This window comes from Protopterus annectens, chromosome 7.part0 (genome assembly GCF_019279795.1).
Source record: "Protopterus annectens isolate FY-2018-M chromosome 7.part0, PAN1.0, whole genome shotgun sequence".
Lineage (NCBI taxonomy): Eukaryota > Metazoa > Chordata > Ceratodontiformes > Protopteridae > Protopterus > Protopterus annectens.
This window is the reverse complement of record NC_056739.1, coordinates 39,773,381-39,793,638: the sequence shown is the minus strand read 5'-3', so window position 1 is coordinate 39,793,638 and position 20,258 is coordinate 39,773,381.

Genomic DNA, 20,258 nt, shown 5'->3' with positions numbered 1-20,258 from the left:
TCCCTTGGGGCCACATGTGAGGGTGACACATTTCCACATTTTCTTGCATGGTGTTTCTTTGTGGACAATACTGGTCCAGAATGTTGGTTCATGGTGTCCGTGAAATGTTAATTGTGGTCTGAAGACATGATACCTCTTGGGTTGATGTTAGGCACTGGCAGGTACAACAGCTGCAATTCTATCAGCCTCTTACACATACGCATTTACTAACTCAGAGGTGACTCCTAACATTTTTATGCAATTTCCATAATATGGACCTTTAACCATTTCTGAATTAGTCTGTGATCTTGTTTTGCCTCATTAGCATACATAGGCTCATAGATTAATACTAGGCTAAGGACCACTAAGGCTTTTATACACATAGCAGTGCAAGCCAAATGTGTCCCATGAGTTATTGTATACTGGACATTATTTAAAGGGGTGTATATAAGTTAGGCCATGATTTGATTACTGCCTCTGTCCATCAGAGACATGAGCACCACACCAGGAGTAAATTTCCAATTCTCCATCCAGTGCCCCAGATTATGCCTGAATAGGGTTAGGATTCTACATGAAAAGTCTCACTTTAATAATGTTGTTCATTGCCATGTAATTATCTGGTCATTAGTATATACTGCACCTAACATTGCTGCTTGGCCTGATTATGAATTAAAAGTCCATTTTTCTGAATTACATATAATGTGCTCCTGGATACTAGTGACAGAAATTTGCTTACTACAGTATGGAAACGTTTTCTGACTCCAAGCCATTATTTAAGTAATTTCCTACATATAGCATGTCAGTAACATACCCACTGTACAAATTGTATTCTGCATGCTTTATGCTTAGTAATAAAACCAACGCATATTATATTCTTCATATATTGTGGTTAGTAATGCACCATCTATGCATGTTATATTCTACATATAATGCATTTTTCAGCAGTATCACAGGAGAACAATGTTATAAAAATGTTTTGCTATAGGCTATGTAAAATGCAGCAACGGCATTCTTAAGCAGTTGTTGATAAGTGGCAATAAAATACTAATAGTAAAACTGAATAATCATGGATATACAGTTAAGAGAAGTGAATTCTGAAAATATACACAATGTGCCACATTCCAAAAGCTTTACTGTAAGTGACTTACTCTGACACAAGACCTGTCTATAAAGCAAAGACACACACTGGATTAAGTTACTTACAGCAGGTCTTTTGTAATCTGACGTATACTTAAACTCTAAAACCCTGGCAATTCAGCATCATGACGAATCAAGAAAAAGAGACAAGATGTTAAATAAGGGCAAATAATAATCAACCACCAATGATGTTACAAGAACAATAAATTAATGATCTTATTGAATGTTGTTAGCTAAAGTGATGGACAGAGGCAACTGTTAAAGCACACCCCAACTAGCATACAATAATCTCTAAGGCACAATAATTTATGGGATATATTTGGGTTGCATGGCTAGGCTTATAAAGGCCCCAGTGGTCATTAGCCTAGTATATTCCTATGAAACTATTAGTTAAGAATGTAATATTCTAAACAGCAAACTGTATATATATCTTAATGTAGATTTAGTATCAAATTCAGACCCATCCATATAAGTAGGAAAAACAAAACACAAGATTTTAAATTCATATATTGTGATTTATGCATAGAAAAGTTTATTTTTATATAAGATTATACAATCCTTATATCTTAATATTTGTGCAATGCTCTTTTATTTTGGCACAAAATTTTCTCTGTCTTTCATCAAGATATGCAAAGTCACACTTAGATAAACTTCTTTAGTCTCCAGAGCACCTATCATGTAACAAAGTATTTTTATCTTTAATATGAATTACGGCCTCATTAATAATGTGATTATTCAATTATAATGGAAACAAAGGAGGCTGCCTCCCTCCACCTGCCACCAACATTAACATAAAATGACAGCACCTCCCAGCTTATTGTGCAGACCATGTCCTTTCCCAAAGGGTAGAAAAAAATAACAAAATAAAGGAACAAAGGCATTAATATGATTATCTCTCACCAGCATAGGCTGACACTAATGTTTACAATTTTATTGGTCAGTAGCTCCTGTGACTATCAGGTCTTCCTCTTCCTGCCCAGGTACCCAGTTTTCCTTCAGGCCTGAGGACTCAACTTTACAGGTATTTATGTATGCTTCTGTCCTGGAGGTGAAGGTCAGGCACTCAGGAGTGGTGTTGTCCTTCTTTTGTCCTTCCCATGATGCTCCCAAGTCCTTTCCATGATTGCTGACATCATCATTAGGCTTGAGGATCAATGGGGAGTAGCTCCGAGCATATGTCCTGCTCTGGGCCCATAGGGTAGCCACACCTGCTCCATTCTCCCACTGCCAGCCATACTGTCATTCTCTCCGAGTTCCTTCCTCCAAGAAAGCTCCACAACAGGCACATCAAGGACACCTTTCCTCCCTCCAGGACAGGCACACTCTTCGTCCCTGCCTGTGGTACAGAACCTCTAATTAAATTGGGGTCACCTGGGCTTTAGTCTTGGTTTTAATCCCTCAGTGTCTTCAGTGTAGGTGTACTGGTTTACTATGTTAATGAATTTAAAAAGCTTTTACAACAGTCATTAACCAGACTTTATACATACCCTCAGATGTTTTCTGTTTTATGACATTTCTGTTACTAAAATACAACTATGCATTTCAGCATTAATGCAGGCTTCCCCATAAACATCCTAAATATCTAATATACTATAATATTTACAGTCAAAACCAATAATTAAGTTGCTAGTGTACTAAAGAAAATCTTCCCATGCTTTTAGAACAATGTCAGACTCCTAAAAATTAACCAAATAGAACAGATGAGATTAGCAGGGGGGGAATGACAGCTGAATCCAGATAAGAAGCTATTGGCACTTACTTCCCTTTGTATAACTTACTTGTTACCACATATAATGATTCCCTGTAAGATAAGATGCTAAATATTTAAAACTTTTGGGATAATTAAACACTAAATCAAAACTGCTCTCACACAGTTAAGCATAAAAAGTTGTGGGCATTTCAACATGACCTATACAAAAAAGCAGTACATCATATACTGTATATACATCACAACATTGGTGGAGAAATATTCACTGCTACCTGTATCCTCAACTTTCAAGTAGACCTCTGATCAGGCAGGGATAAGCAGGGACAAAATGTATCCTCATAGCATGTTTCTCTTATGCTAATTGTTCTCTCTCTCAAACATGAAGTAATCATTACTGAGACCGAAAATAACATTAATGAGATGTAGTAGGCAGAAGGCTTTGAACTGAAGTAGTTATTTAAAACTTCAAAGTATGCTTTATACTGATATGTTACATTTTTGTATAATTTTCACAAATATTAAAATAAAAATGTTCTTCCCAAAGTAATATATCCAGTTTACTGATAAAATCATATTTGGAATGTATAAGTTTAACTTTACATGTCTCTAAAGAAACTTAATAATTATCCGCACCCTCTCAAATATGTGCGACAACCACTAATATTTAGGTGACCTAGAGATTCCACACCCTCTCAAATATGTGCTACAACCACTAATATTAAGGTGGCCTGGAGATTCCATACCCTCTCAAATATGTGCTACAACCACTAATATTAAGGTGGCCTGGAAATTCCAAACATTATTAGGAGGTTTAGACAAATCAGAGAAGTTGAGCTAACACATTTTTTAGTATAACCTGAGATGAATTACAAATGAAAATTCTTAAATGTAATCTTTTTTCTCATGAACTTTTAAAGTTACTTCTAGTTCTAAAGTATTCAGTGTTATCACCTAAAATATAAACATTTGATACAATATTTTTACTATTTGCTATACGTATTCCTTACTGGTCTACCTGTAATTATTGAAAACTCACTTTTCTGAAGTTCACAATGATGAGATGACATTGCCGAAAACTTAATTTTCCAAACCTGCATATCACTGGAGTTCTACCCCAGGAAAGGAGACACTTGGTCACCAGGTAAAAACAAACACACCGCAGTATATCAAAACCATCCCAGTGTGGGTCTCTGCCCCTCACCCCCCTAACTAAATATACCAACTCTGTGATTGCACTATAGTGGGGAAAAGGGCAAATTTCCCCATGGTGCCAACTGTCTCCTTTCCCAGAGTAAATCTCCAGTGATGTGCACATTTGGAAAATTAAGTTTTCAGCAATGTTGTCTCATGATTTTGAATTTCAGTGAAGTGAGTTTTCGACAATTACAGGTAGACCCTTCCTCACATATAGTGTTGTTATTTTATATACATGCTTCCTGCATTCTGTTTGATGTGCCTTTATGCTTACATGGTGCCCAAAACTTCAACAAACTGGTGTGCCTGAACACAGCAGAAGTATGAACTAGCCAAGATTCAAACTTTTTCAATGCATTAGGCTTTATACATCTCAGCAGACCCATTCTATTGTAGCTTAATCCCAGCTCATGCCCATGGTTGCAGTCAGTCAGTGCTGTTCCTCTGACCACACTAATGTCCACATGCTACAACATTTCCCACAGCCTCACACTATAGTGCAGCCCATTAGTGTACTGCCCTGTACAGGTTCTTCCCCATCAGGGTAATGAGGCATTAACACCCACTGGTATACATCAGGGTGATGGGGCCTTAACACCCACTCGTATACATCAGGATGATGGGACCTTAACACCCACTGATATACATCAGGGTGATGGGGCCTTAACACCCATTGTTATACATCAGGGTAATGAGGCCTTAGCATCCATTGGTATACATCAGGGTGATGGGGCCTTAACACCCACTCATATACATCAGGATGATGGGACCTTAACACCCACTGATATACATCAGGGTGATGGGGCCTTGACACCCATTGTTATACATCAGGGTAATGAGGCCTTAACATCCATTGGTATACATTATGAGTGACTTAGGGAGACCACAACCCAGGGAGCTTTGTCTTGTTTATATAACATCTAGTGCATGTCATATGCTACAGTGATAATTGTGTTAGCAACATACCTAATGTACAAGCATTTTCAGATATACAGTGATAAGTAGCATTGCCACCACACCTATTGTGTTGTACTTATAGTGTGATTAGAAATGCAGCCAATAATCATTAGCATCTACAGGTACCACATTTAGTAACATGGAGTGTGTATGTGGCATTGTCCATGCAATCTTGTTAAAAACATTCCCAAAACATGTATTCTGGATATAATAATGATTAATGTACCCACTGCACAGTGTACCTTCATTGTGGCATTCCACATGCACTGTGGTTTGAGACACACTCAGTATTCTTTTTGTTTGGTGCATACGTGCTATGCCTGCACTGTGGTTTATAACAAATTATACAATGACTGGCCATTAATATTCGAAAATGAGCACGCTGATTGGCCAGCCCAACCAGTGTGCCCATTGTAAATCCCAGAATATACCAACAGAAAAAGGTCCGGTCACCCGGACTTCTTTTTGTTGTTATATTCCATAACTTTATTTTTTTTTTTTACAAAAATTTAAAAGAAAATCTGTAGTCCAGACTCCGGACATACCAGAGAGTCAGCATGGAGGAAATACAAATAAAATGAGGTTCTTTATTTAAAACTAAAGACGCATACCTGATTTTCTTTGCATTTCCTCCATTCTGTCTCTGTCTCCTACCCCTAAAGCTGAAACTTTTTTGTTTCCTCCATTGCTCCCTTTTTAAAGCATTGATGTACTGGATGTGCATGGGAGCGCAAGTCCCATACGCATGCGCAGTACATCAAAACAAGGCAGCAGGATACCACCAGCCATTGAAGGACAGGACAGCACTGTTATACAAAGACATTATTTAAGAAAAGTAAGCATTTTTTTTCTTAAATAATGTCATTGTATAATAGCAATAACCGACTCTGTGGTTGTGGTATATTGAAATTTACCCATGGCTGGCTTTATTTAATCACTCGGGCTTCACCTTTGTGATTTAACCACACCAACCATGGGTAAATTCTTCAGTATACCACACCACGTAATCGGTTATTGCTTAAATAACTGTTACATTCCCTTTATAATGCACAAACTAGAAGTTAATTTCTGTAGAATTTTTAGCTATAGCATGTACAGTACATTTTTGATGGAACAAAAAAAATCATACAGTGCAGTAATTTCATTTATGGAATATGTGTGAAATCTATGTTAAAGTGTGCAGTAATTTAATTTATGGAATATGTGTGAAATCTATGTTAAAGTACGCATCATATGCAGGAACATCTCTATGCTCTAATATACACTAAAGTCAACACCAAACACGGATTCACACAAGTTCACTCAACCCAGTATTCATGGATATCTGTCCCGCAATGACAGGAAAGAAAACATATTCCTAATATGTAAAAATGCAATCAGAGCTATTCCTTATTAACTGATGTTGCTGACAGATGAACTGTTGCTCTATTTATTAAGCTTAGCTGTTTCATGTTCTTTTCAGTATATTACTAATCTGTGTTAGCTGTTTCATATTCCGTACAGTATATTGCTAATCTAGGTTAGCTGTTTCATATTCCGTACAATATATTACTAAACTAAGTTAGCTGTTTCATATTCCATACAGTATATTACCAATCTGGGTTAGCTGTTTCATATTCCGTACAGTATATTACTAACCTAGGTTAGCTGTTTCATATTCCATACAGTATATTACTAACCTAGGTTAGCTGTTTCATATTCCGTACAGTATATTGCTAATCTAGGTTAGCTGTTTCATATTCCGTACAATATATTACTAAACTAAGTTAGCTGTTTCATATTCCATACAGTATATTACTAATCTAGGTTAGCTGTTTCATATACCGTACAGTATATTGCTAATCTAGGTTAGCTGTTTCATATTCCATACAATATATTACTAAACTAAGTTAGCTGTTTCATATTCCGTACAGTATATTACTAATGTAGGTTAGCTGTTTCATATTCCTTATAGTATATTACTAATCTGGGTTAGTTAATTCATATTCCATACAGTATATTATTTACCAAAATTAGCTGTTTCATATTCTGTACAGTATATTACTAATCTAAGTTAGCCGTTTCATATTCTGTACAGTATATTACTAATCTAGGTTAGCTGTTTCATATTCCACACAGTATATTACTAATCTAAGTTAGCCGTTTCATATTCTGTACAGTATATTACTAATCTAGGTTAGATGTTTCATATTCCTTATAGTATATTTCTAATCTGGGTTAGTTCATTCATATTCCATACAGTACATTATTTACCTAAATTAGCTGTTTCATATTCTGTACAGTATATTATTAATCTAGGTTTGCTGTTTCATATTCCATACAGTATATTACTAATCTAGGTTAGCGGTTTCATATTCATACAGTATATATTACCAACCTAGGTTAGTTGTTTCATATTCCATACAGTATATTACTAATTTAAGTTAGCTGTTTCACATTCTGTACAGTATATTACTACTCTAGGTTAGCCGTTTCATATTCCTTGTAGTATATTACTAATCTGGGTTAGTTAATTCATATTCCATACAATGTATTACATACCTAGGTTAGCTGTTTTATATTCTGTACAGTATATTACCAACCTAGGTTAGCTGTTTCGTATTCCACACAGTATATTACTAATCTAAGTTAGCTGTTTCATATTCCGTACAGTATACTATTAATCTCGGTTATCTGTTTCATATTCTATATAGTATATTACTAATCTAGGTTAGCTGTTTCATGTTCCATATGGTATATTACTAATCTAGGTTGGCTGTTTCATATTCTATACAGTATATTACTAATCTAGGTTAGCTGTTTCATGTTCCATATGGTATATTACTAATCTAGGTTAGCTGTTTCATATTCCATACAGTATATTACTAACCTAGGTTAGCTGTTTCATATTCCGTACAGTATATTGCTAATCTAGGTTAGCTGTTTCATATTCCGTACAATATATTACTAAACTAAGTTAGCTGTTTCATATTCCGTACAGTATATTACTAATCTAGGTTAGCTGTTTCATATTCCTTATAGTATATTACTAATCTGGGTTAGTTAATTCATATTCCATACAGTATATTATTTACCTAAATTAGCTGTTTAGTAATTACTAATCTAAGTTAGCTGTTTCATATTCTGTACAGTATATTACTAATCTAGGTTAGCTGTTTCATATTCCACACAGTATATTACTAATCTAAGTTAGCTGTTTCATATTCTGTACAGTATATTACTAATCTAGGTTAGATGTTTCATATTCCTTATAGTATATTACTAATCTGGGTTAGTTCATTCATATTCCATACAGTACATTATTTACCTAAGTTAGCTGTTTCATATTCTGTACAGTATATTACTAATCTAGGTTAGCTGTTTCATGTTCCATATGGTATATTACTAATCTAGGTTGGCTGTTTCATATTCCATACAGTATATTACTAATTTAGGTTAGCTGTTTCATATTCACTACATTACATTGTTAATCTAAGTTGGCTGTTTAATATTCCATACAATATATTACTAAATTGATTAACTGTTTCATATTCCGTAGAGTTTAGCACTAACTTAAGTTACCTGTTTCTTATTCCAGATAGTATGTTACTAATCTAGGTTAGCTGTTTATGCTCCTGTATAGGATAGTACTAACCATGGTTACTTGTTCCATATTCCAGACAGTATTTTACAAATGCAGGTTAGCTGTTTCATATTTTGTACAGTATATTACTAACCTAGGTTACCGGTCTCATATTCCAGATGATATTTTACTAATGTAGTTTAGCTCTTTCATATTACATTAATCTAGGTTAGCTGTTTCATATTCTATGCTGTACATAATTATTAATCTAGATTTATTTCATATTCATTCATTACAGTATATTACACGTCTGGGTTAGCTTCTTCATAATCCATGCTGTATATTATTACTCTATGTTAGTTATCAATGATAAACTGTAAATGTTAAATCTGAAATTAACATTCAAAAAACAAAGCATTAAAACAAGGTACTAAAATAATGTGTAGTGTGAAATGAGAGTAGTTCCCATACCTGCCAGGGTTGGAAATCAGGAAAGTGTGCACATGATCCATTAACGAAAGGACCTTTTCCAACAGTGCATGTCTGCAATTCATGTAAAGCATAAACAATGGCACTTAGAGCATTAAAGGTTGTATAAATAAGCAGGAATACCACATCCGTAAAGAAAGTGCTTTTTTCTGTAACACTTCTTAAATTTTCCGTTCCTGTACATAAGGTTGTATCTATGAAAGAACTGTTATATTTAGGCCATTTACATCCAAAAAACACTTCCCAGAACTCTCTTGTAAATACATCATTAGGATCATTTGATGGATGAATGCTGTATTGGAGATTCTGAAAGCCATCTAATGGTTTTACAGCTGGTGAAAACCAAAGAGTTCCTTGCAACACCTTATGATATTTTGGAAAATTGTATGATAAAGATTCTGGCCACCAATCTAGGCCAACCCATGTAATTCCAGATATGTTTTCTCTGCCCACAAATTCAAAAAGATTTAGTAACCCTACAGAATGGGCTGTAATAATGACTTTTGAAGACAAAGTTTTAATAATCTTCACTAAATTCTCATGTTCATTTTGGTAAAATGGCACTATCTGGAACAACTCAGTACAGATCCCAGCATTTATCAATCTTTTCTTTAATTCCAGAGTGGACTCCTGAAGCGAAAAATCCCTTGGTAACAAAAGACTCACCCATGTCCACTTGTAGTAAAGCAACAGTTGTATCACACCATCAAGCACAGCAAGGTTGCTTGGAATACTTCTCAGAAAAGAAGGAAACTGTATGTGGTCACTTAAAGATGGCTGTTCTGTCCCATAACTGACCTGCAAACAAAATTTTAAATGGAGTTTTTGAAGTTTATATGCTATGCAATGACTAACAGCAGAATACAAAACCAACAGCACCCATTATAAATGACCATATATTTGAAACATCATCCATAGCATATCAGTAGATTGTAAAAGCAAAGCCTTAAGCCGTAACAGCCTGGGTCCCTTTAATCTGAGTTTGCAAGAAAGGCACAGCCAAGCTATAGTCTCTACTGTACCAATAAAATCAGCTGCTGGCTCCAATATAATCCACAAAACACATTTATTTGGAACGAACACTGTGAAGTAAGCGCTTTCATCTTACTTTAGTAAGTAAAACTTCCTCAGACAAAAAACACAATGAATGAATGGCTTATAAGTACAATTAATGAATCACATGGTATTAGATTACACAATCAAATTATCTAAAACTCTAAAAGTTATATTGTCCCTTATTTTTTAAAACATATAAAATTCCTAATAAATATTGAATTCATTGTATTAAAAATATAAAAAAATGGAAAAATGTAGCCATTATGAAACTATAAAATGATATTAGAATGATAAAATCAATTCAAGAAAGTGGAACTAATTAGGTTAGGACTAAGTGTGACTTTGAATATATATGAAACCATAACAACTAATTGTGAAAAAAAAAAAATATATATATATATATATATATATATATATATATATATATATATATATATATATATATATATCTTATTAATGTCATTTACAAAAACTTGGTTGGCATTAATGAATGTTTCAGTTCATGAAATCCAATAAAAATACATGTTGATACAACCTAATACAATTTATGAATTTTCGTATTCTTGTACAAATACTCATCTTTGAATACTCTTTAATTTTACTATCCAGGTTAATGAACTCATATCATTTAGACCTGGTAGGCTATAAGCATTAAATCTAATCTGCCACAGAAGTTCAGAAAATTCCAGCATTAAACCCAATGGGCCCCCTCTGGGATTGTGCTGTACTTGATCTATGATTCGAAAACTAAAACTGTGCTGTGGGCATTCTTGAACATGTTTTGCCAAGGCATTCTCTGTTTTTACTCTCCTAATGTTGTATAGATGTTCCTATACTCTGTCCTTGAGTTTACAGTCTGTTTTTCCAATGTAAAAATAAGGACAGAGTTTACAAGTTGCCAAGTATACTATCCCTTTTGATAAACAGTTAAATCTATTATTGATAGTATACCTTTTGCCTCTAACAGTAAATGTCTTGCCCACTTCCATACATCTACAATATGCACAACTTTCACATTTGTGCATGCCCGTAGTTCTTGATATAGGGGTCCTGACCCTCTCTAACAAATTCTTAAGGTTAGGGCCCCTTCTATAGGCCACTCTAGGGTTTGGTTCGATAATGGAAACAAGGTCCACATCTGACCTTAACAAATCCCAATTTTTGCATATTATTTGTCTTATAACAAAAGCATCCAGGCTGAAAGATGTAATGAAAGTCAGTCTGAATGGGATCTCTCTATTAATAAGTGAAGAATTAATCCCTGATATTGGTAGCTCATTTGTATGAAAATTAGGTGTTAAAATGGGGCTATATTCCCCTATGGCCCTTTTATGCTGGACCTCAAAGGTCAATTCATCCAGTAAATGGGTTGGGTAACCCCTTTTCAAAAACATATCATATAATGTCTGGCATTCAAGTTTAAACTCATTTTCCTCGGATACCATCTGAGCTGCTGTCACCAGTTGGTCCTTTACCACTGATCTTTTCTGTTGGTAAGGGTGACAACTGGGGAAATGCAAGAACAAATTTGAATATGTTGGTTTTCTGTGTATCCGAGCTTTGAAGGATTTTTCATCTTCCTCTCTATATAACTCCACATCCAAGTAGGCTATGTTATTGAAGCCCATACTGTGGGTAAACCTCAAGAAAGTAGTTGATTTGTTTAAATAAGTAACATACTTTGGGATATCTCAGCCATGCCATCAAACATGATGAATACATTATCCAAAAATCTCATATAGTAATAGATATTCTTAAATGGGTTATTGTTGAAGACATGGTGGTGCTCCCAGTGGGCCATCACTAAATTAACAAAACTTCCACCACAAGGGAAGCTCATAGCGACTCCCATTTTCTGCAAATAATAACTATCATTGAACATAAAGTAGTTATTATTTAAAATTAAATCCAGCTCTTGTAACAAATCAATTTCCCTCTCTGAAACACTTTTTATTAAAATTAGATTGGTTACCCATTCAATGCCTATATCTATAGGAATTACCATATATAGGTCTTTGACAGCAATGGTCAAGAGAATGGTTATCCTTATAATCTATGCCATTGATGCTTTTTAAAAATGACCATGAATCCCTACAGATATAATCTATCTGTTCAACGTATTTCTTCAATTTTGTGTCTACATATTTCGCTAAAGGATAAGTTATAGAATTTCTCCCATTTACAATTGGACGGAGTGGTGGATCTAAAAGGCTTTTATGGACTTTCGGTATTCCGAAAATCACTGGAGTCAGGGGAGCTAAACACGACAAATAATTGTATAAATAAATCATTTAAGAACACTTTTATTTTCTGATGGGCTTGGCTCATTTCATTAAGGTAGGCTAGATTGTAATGATCTGAATCAAGTAATTTTTTCATACATTTGTTATAATTATCATTATCAAAAAACACAAGGCCTCCACCTTTGTCTGGATTCCCCACTCTGACATTCTGAAAATTTAGTCTGTTCAAACTCTCCCTCTCCTGTCTTGTAAAATTATTATTTCTATCCAGTGGTCTATGTCTGTTGGTCTCGAGACTATCCCTTAGGTCTAGTTCACATACTTTTTCAAACACTACTAGCCCAGGTGGTAATGGCAGTTTAAATGTACTCGACACTTTACATTCATCATATATTCTTGGATGATCTTTAAACAAATCTAAATTGATTTTGCAAACAAACAACCTTAGTAATTTTACAAGACAAGAGAGGGAAGAGTGATTTATTTATAGAATCGAGGATTCCCTTGGAATTATACAATTATTTGTCATGTTTAGCTCCCCTGACCCCAGTGATTTTCGGAATACCGAAAGTCCATAAAAACCTTTTAGATCCACCACTCCATCGAATTGTAAATGGGAGAAATTCTATAACTTATCCTTTAGCGAAATATGTAGACACAAAATTGAAGAAATACATTGAACAGATAGATTATATCTGTAGGGATTCATGGTCATTTTTATAAAGCATAAATGGCCTAGAATACAAGGACAACATCATTCTCTTGACCATTGATGTCAAAGACCTATATACGGTAATTCCTATAGATATAGGCATTGAATGGGTAACCAATCTAATTCGAATAAAAGGTGCTTCAGAGAGGGAAATTGATGTGTTACAAGAGTTGTTGGATTTAATTCTAAATTACTTTATGTTCAATGGTAGTTATTATTTGCAGAAAATGGGAGTAGCTATGGGCTCCTGTTGTAGTGGAAGTTTCACTAATTTATTGATGGCCCACTCTGAGCTCCACCATGTCTTCAATGATAACCCATTTAAGAATAATATATATTATTATACGAGATTTTTGGATGATGTATTCATCATGTTTGATGGCATGGCTGAGGACATCCTGAAGTTTGTTGCTTATTTAAACTAATCAACTACTTTCTTGAGGTTTACCCACAGTATGGGCTTCAATAACATAGCCTACTTGGATTTGGAGTTATATAGAGAGGAAGATGAAAAATCCTTCAAAACTCGGATACACAGAAAACCAACATATTCAAATTTGTTCTTGCATTTCCCCAGTTGTCACCCTTACCAACAGAAAAGATCAGTGGTAAAGGACCAACTGGTGACAGCAGCTCAGATGAATCCAAGGAAAACGAGTTTAAACTTGAATGCCAGACATTATATGATATGTTTTTGAAACGGGGTTACCCAACCCATTTACTGGATGAATTGACCTTTGAGGTCCAGCATAAAAGGGCCATAGGGGAATATAGCCTCATTTTTACACCTAATTTTCATACAAATGAGATACCAATGTCAGGGATTAATTCTTCACTTATTAATAGAGAGATCACATTCAGACTGACTTTAATTACATCTTTCAGCCTGGATGCTTCTGTTATAAGATAAAATAATATGCAAAAATTGGGATTTGTTAAGGTCAGATGTGGACCTTGTTTCCATTATCGAACCAAACCCTAGAGTGGCCTATAGAAGGGGTCCTAACCTTAAGAATTTGTTAGAGAGGGTCAGGACCCCTATATCAAGAACTACAGGCATGTACAAATGTGAAAGTTGTGCATATTGTAGACATATGGAAGTGGGTAAGATGTTTACTGTTAGAGGCAAAAGGTATACTATCAATAATAGATTTAACTGTTTATCAAAAGGGTAGTATACTTGGCAACTTGTAAACTCTGTCCTTGTTTTTACATTGGAAAAACAGACTGTAAACTCAAGGACAGAGTATACAAACATCTATACAGCATTAGGAGAGTAAAAACAGAGAATGCCTTGGCAAAACATGTTCAAGAATGCCCACAGCACAGTTTTAGTTTTCAAATCATAGATCAAGTACAGCACAATCCCAGAGGGGGCCCATTGGGTTTAATGTTGGAATTTTCTGAACTTCTGTGGCAAATTAGATTTAATGCTTACAGCCCACCAGGTCTAAATTATATGAGTTCATTAGCCTGTATATTAAAATTAAAGAGTATTCAAAGATGAGTATTTTTACAAGAATACGAAAATTCATAATTGTATTAGGTTGTATCAACATGTATTTTTATTGGATTTCATGAATTAAAACATATGTGTTAATGCCAACCAAGTTTTTGTAAATGACATTAATAATATATATTTATATCTATCTATCTATCTATATATATATATATATATATATATATATATATATATATATATATTTGCACAATTAGTTATTATGGTTTCATATATATTCAAAGTCACACTTAGTCCTAACCTAATTAGTTCCACTTTCTTGAATTGATTTTATCATTCTAATATCATTTTATAGTTTCAAAATGGCTGCACTTTTTTAACATTTTTTTAATATTTTTAATACAATGAATTCAATATTTATTAGGAATTTTATATATTTTAAAAAATAAGGGACAATTTAGATTTTTAGATAATTTGATTGTGTAATTTAATACCATGTGATTCATTAATTGCACTTATAAGCCATTCTTTCATTGTGCATTTTGTCTGAGAAAGTTTTAGCTACACTGGGATAAATCTTTTTTATCTTTTTTTATAGGAGTAACTAGTGAGTATTTCCAGGATAGTGGGATTATATTTTGTGTTTGAATTTCATTTAGCATATTATGGAACAAAGAAATTGCTGCATTTGGGAGAATTTTATATAATTCCATTATGATTCCATCCATTCCTGGTGATTTGTTATTCTTACTTACTTTGATTATATCTCTTATTTCCTTTATGGAGATATGTTTATCCAGGTCTATTTTTAGTTGTCCAGGTAATGTATTTAATAAAGGACAGTTAAATTCCAGCTCTAAAGAAGTAGTATTGCTAGCCTTATTTCCATAATTATGAGCATAATAGTACTTAAAGGCTTCAAGAATATCATTTACTTCAGATACCTTATTTTTCCCTTTCCCTTCGTGTATTATATTTATGATATTATTTTCAGAATTCTGCCTCTTAATTCTCATAGCTAAGTTATGGAGGTGTTTTGGGGATGTTGATATTGAGGCAAATTTTAGTTTTTCCAAAGCTAGATTTGTCTTATGGGTAAGAATTTCATTATATTTCTTGTTTAAATCTTTAACTTCTCCTTTTTTCTGATCTTCTGATACATCATAATAGCTTATATTTAATTCTATTATTCATTTTTGAATATTATGTAGTTCAGATTCACATTCTTTTGTTTTATTTTTAAACCATGTAACAATTTTGCCATATAAAAAGACCTTTAATGTGTCCCATGTTATTGTATTGTTTGTATCTTTAATCAGGTTTGTTTCTAAAAAATATTTAATTTCTGTATCTAGCCAAGGTTTAAATTCCTTTAATTTAAAAATGTAGGCTGGTATTCTTGTTACTAGATTTAATCTTTTAAAATCCATTTGTAGTGTAATGATTAAGGCGTTATGATCTGAAAGAGGACATGGAATAATAGAAAATTTTACTATTCTGTTGTTTAAGTCAGAAGATATAAGTATTTTATCTATTCTTGTTTGAGTATTAAAGCGATAATCACTGTGTGAATAGTTTAGTGAGTTAGATTCTTTAAACTTAAATGCATCTATCAAATTTAAGTTTTCTATCCATCTCTTGAAATATTTACCTACGGGTGAAAGACATAAATTTCTTTTATTAGTTGTTTCAGAGCTATCCAGAATACAATTAAAATCTCCCCCCAATATTATCATACCTTTATATACTTTGTTAATCAATTCTATGTGTTTTTAACAGTAGATAGTCCAACTCCAGGAATCCAATAAATATTTATTAAAGTCCAAATTCTATTTTGATATTTTATTATTACAATTGATAATAACCCTTCTTTATCTTCATGTTTGTAAATGATCTGTGGAACAATGGTACTTCTTTTCCATAAGATTATAACTCCTCTTGTTCTTTTTTTATACTGGGAATGAGAGAGGATTAGATAGTCATTGGGTTTCCATATGAAATCTTCCTCTAATTTTAGATGGGATTCTAGTATAAATATAATTTGTACTTTTTGTAATTTCAGATATTTTAGAAAGTTTGACCTTTTTATAGGGTTATTTAAACCATTAATGTTTATAGATAACAAAGTTGTGTCAGTCATTTTTATAAATATTTATCATGTGCTTTCAGGTTGATTGTTTTATTAGACATTTGCTTTGTCTTAGGGCCTATGGTATTTAGTATATTAGTTATATCCTCTTTTCTTTTAGAAGTTATTACAAAACAAGTATAACTATTTCTATATGTGTTTAAAAAAATCTTCCATTTGGACCACTGAGAAACAAAAAAATTGAAAAACGTTGTATTGACATATTTTAAACAAACAGTGTTTCAACTACACCGAGTCTCAAACATGAAGTGTCTAACACCTCAAATCTGTTTGAACTTAAAAGTTCAAACAGATTTACCTTCAAGATAAACATTAGCATTAAAGAAGAAATACTACTCTAGCTTGAGCTCTTCAATAAGGAAACAAAACTAAAATCAGAGAACATTAAATACTTTCATGCATGTATATATTTAAATCTTGACTGTAAAATCTTGTTACTACATGAATGCATTCCATCAACATAGTATAGATTAATTAATACGTAACTAGACATTTTGTTATTATTTCATGTCTTGGTATAGGTAATATTGTACCCATAGAGTACAATGCTTCAATTAATTAGTCATTTATATAGTTATTTTCCATACATTGTAGTAATGGTATTAATTTACAAACAACAATATTAAACTGTCTATAAGGGATTATAACTGTGCTATTAGAAATAGAATTAATACTTGTGCTATGAATTTGCATTATTAGAATTGGTACATTGTTACTAAAACTCTTATAATTTCTTTCCAAAACTGTATGAGACATATCATATTATATGATTATTATTACAATCTTCTAAAATAAATTACTATATTAATAATTAACAGTAAGAATTATTACATATTAGATTACGTCTACTTGAACAATATAACTTATCAAACCCGGTCAAGATGTCACGACTTTTATAATTCTGTTGTCTATATAATAAAGTAAAGAAAAATTATTAATTTTTGTGAAGAGTTAAACTCTTGCATTATTTATATGTGACCTTTTATAACTCTGTGACTAATTAGCTATTATTCAGAAGATTTTCTCTATTTAGTTCCAGGTAAAAGCCACACATAACAGAGTTAATCATCTGTAAACACAAATGTAATGAGTATTTAATAACTGATAAAAGTCTCATATTTAAAGTAGGCTGTAAACAATAAACTAGCATTATGCCTATGAATGTAAGTTACAATGATAATGCTAAGAAGTCACAGTTGTATCATATACAACTATTTATAATGATTGTTTTTTTTTCCTTTCTTTTTCTCCTTTTATAAGGCTTCTTTTTGTATGTTAACTTGTTTAATAGAACAGGTTAATAAATAAATAAGCATCTGAAATACCTTTTAAACTAGTAGTTGGAAGTTTCTTTCATGTCACTTTAAGTCAACAAATGAAACTAATCCATCTAACACATTAACAATAACATGAGTTTGGAGAGCATGTACATCGTATATATACAAGACATTAATCACCAGATCACAGCAGTATTTAAATGGTTCATTCTATCCCGGTCAGTTTATGTAACACCTTCTTCAAAGCGCAGGTATCACTATATTTGGATATATCACTGGTGAAAGTTAACAGCAACTGACAACACTATTACATTCTTTTTTCCTTACTCTCCTTCTTCTTCTTTTTTTATTATTTCCTTCTTTTTTCTTTCCCCTTTTCCTCCCTTCCCTTTTTAAATAATGGGAAATAATGAAAGCACTTGGGAAATTAGAAATAATTTAAAAGTAAACATTTCACATTCAAAGTATTGAATAATAATGTGCAGAGAGGAGAAAAAAAAAACTTTACAATGTTGTGTTTGAGCACCATCTTCTGGGAAGTAACTGTAATTACAGCTGTATGCATTTCAGCATTTCACTTGTTAAATGTGTAAAGACAAGCTACTTTCCTTAACAGAAAGCTAAAGAAATCTAAAGCAGAAAGTTCATGACTGTTGCTCATACTTAAATAATTTATTAAAATTATGATAACATCCAATTTAATTTAAGAAATACTATCATTAGACTTTTCCAATTCTATTCTCCACTAGTAGCAATGATAATTTAATGTGTTTGTAAGCATATATATATATAGCGTTTTATTCAAAGTTATTTTAGCACTATTCTTAAGTATACTTTTATCTGAAGTTAGCAATAGGAAATAATGCTGTAGCAGGGGATAAAAGGAGAATATATGATGTGTAAAATTAACTGAAAGCTAAACGCTTTCATTTCAAGCAAACAGAACAGCCGAGTTTAGAAAAGGGATATTGTGATAGTGTGTACTTACGCGCCATCTTCTGGTCAGTAATTGTAACTACAAGTATGCATGCTTCAGTATATCTCGTGCTGTGAAAGAGATGGTGAACAACTTTCTGTGTAAAAATCTAAAAATAGCCAAGCAGTAGGTTCGTGAATGCTATTTACGTTTAAATGGTTCAATGATGTTCTAAGAACAACTGATGCATTTAGAAACATTTCTATTTTTAACATATTTATCTCTAAATTTTGGTTGATAAGTATAAAATGTGCACTTTAATAACATAACATACTACTATAAAATATAAAGGAATTTATTCAGACAGTTGTTAGTAACTTATTTTAGCTATGAAATACTTATCTAGGAGAAATAGTCTAAAAGATAAACTATAATAAGGACTGCTAGAACAATGTTAATAAGCATCTAATAAACTGTCTTGATTTTATATTCATGCAACAACCTAAAAAAAAGCAATTATGTATTTCAGTTCCTTAGTGAATCAATTTTTAAGTACTAAATAAAATATTATTATAATAGGCTAAATAACTAATAAAGGGCAGAAAAACTGCTTTGAGTCATATATTAAGGGAATTAACTTTTAGATAATGTAGTCATACCTTGGTTGATACTTTGAGAGAGGTAGTATCTTCCGAATTCTTCATGTCAGTCTTCTGCTTCTTTTTTTCCCTCACCTCCGACCAGATATTTTTTCCTGAAGCTCTTTTTAGGGAAGATGAATTTGCCCAGTCCATTTCATCAGGAAGTGGAATTATGTTGTTGTTTTTTATGAAGGTTGTGGCTTCCTCTATGTTATTAAAAGATCTCATGTCATTATTGTATTGAATTCTTATGTTGGCAGGATAAGAGAGCTGTGTCTTGATTTTATGCTGCTTTAGAAGTTTTACTAATGGCCATGCTTTCTTCCTTAAATCCAGAACTCTTGTGGAATAATCATTATCAAATCTTAATAATGGCTGTTTATACATAACAGGATTTTTCCTCCATGCTGATCTCAATATTAGTTCTTTGTCCATAAAAGATAAGAATTTAATCACTATGGATCTTGGAGCAGACTTAGAAGAAATAGAAAGTGGCTTACCAATAGCTCTGTGTGCTCTTTCTATTCCATAAGATAATCCTTCTTTTAATCCTAGAACTTCAGGTAGCCAGGAGTTCAAAAATTAGATAATGTCATCTCCTTCAGTTTTCTCTGGAAGACCAAAAATCCTTATGTTTGTTCTTCTCTCTCGATTTTCAATATCATCCATTTTATTTATTAACCATGTATTTTGTTGCAACAAAAATTGGGTTTGTAGTTCTTCTTCTTTTAATCTCCCATCAACATCACTTAAGGAAGTCTCAATGTCAGAAATTTTTG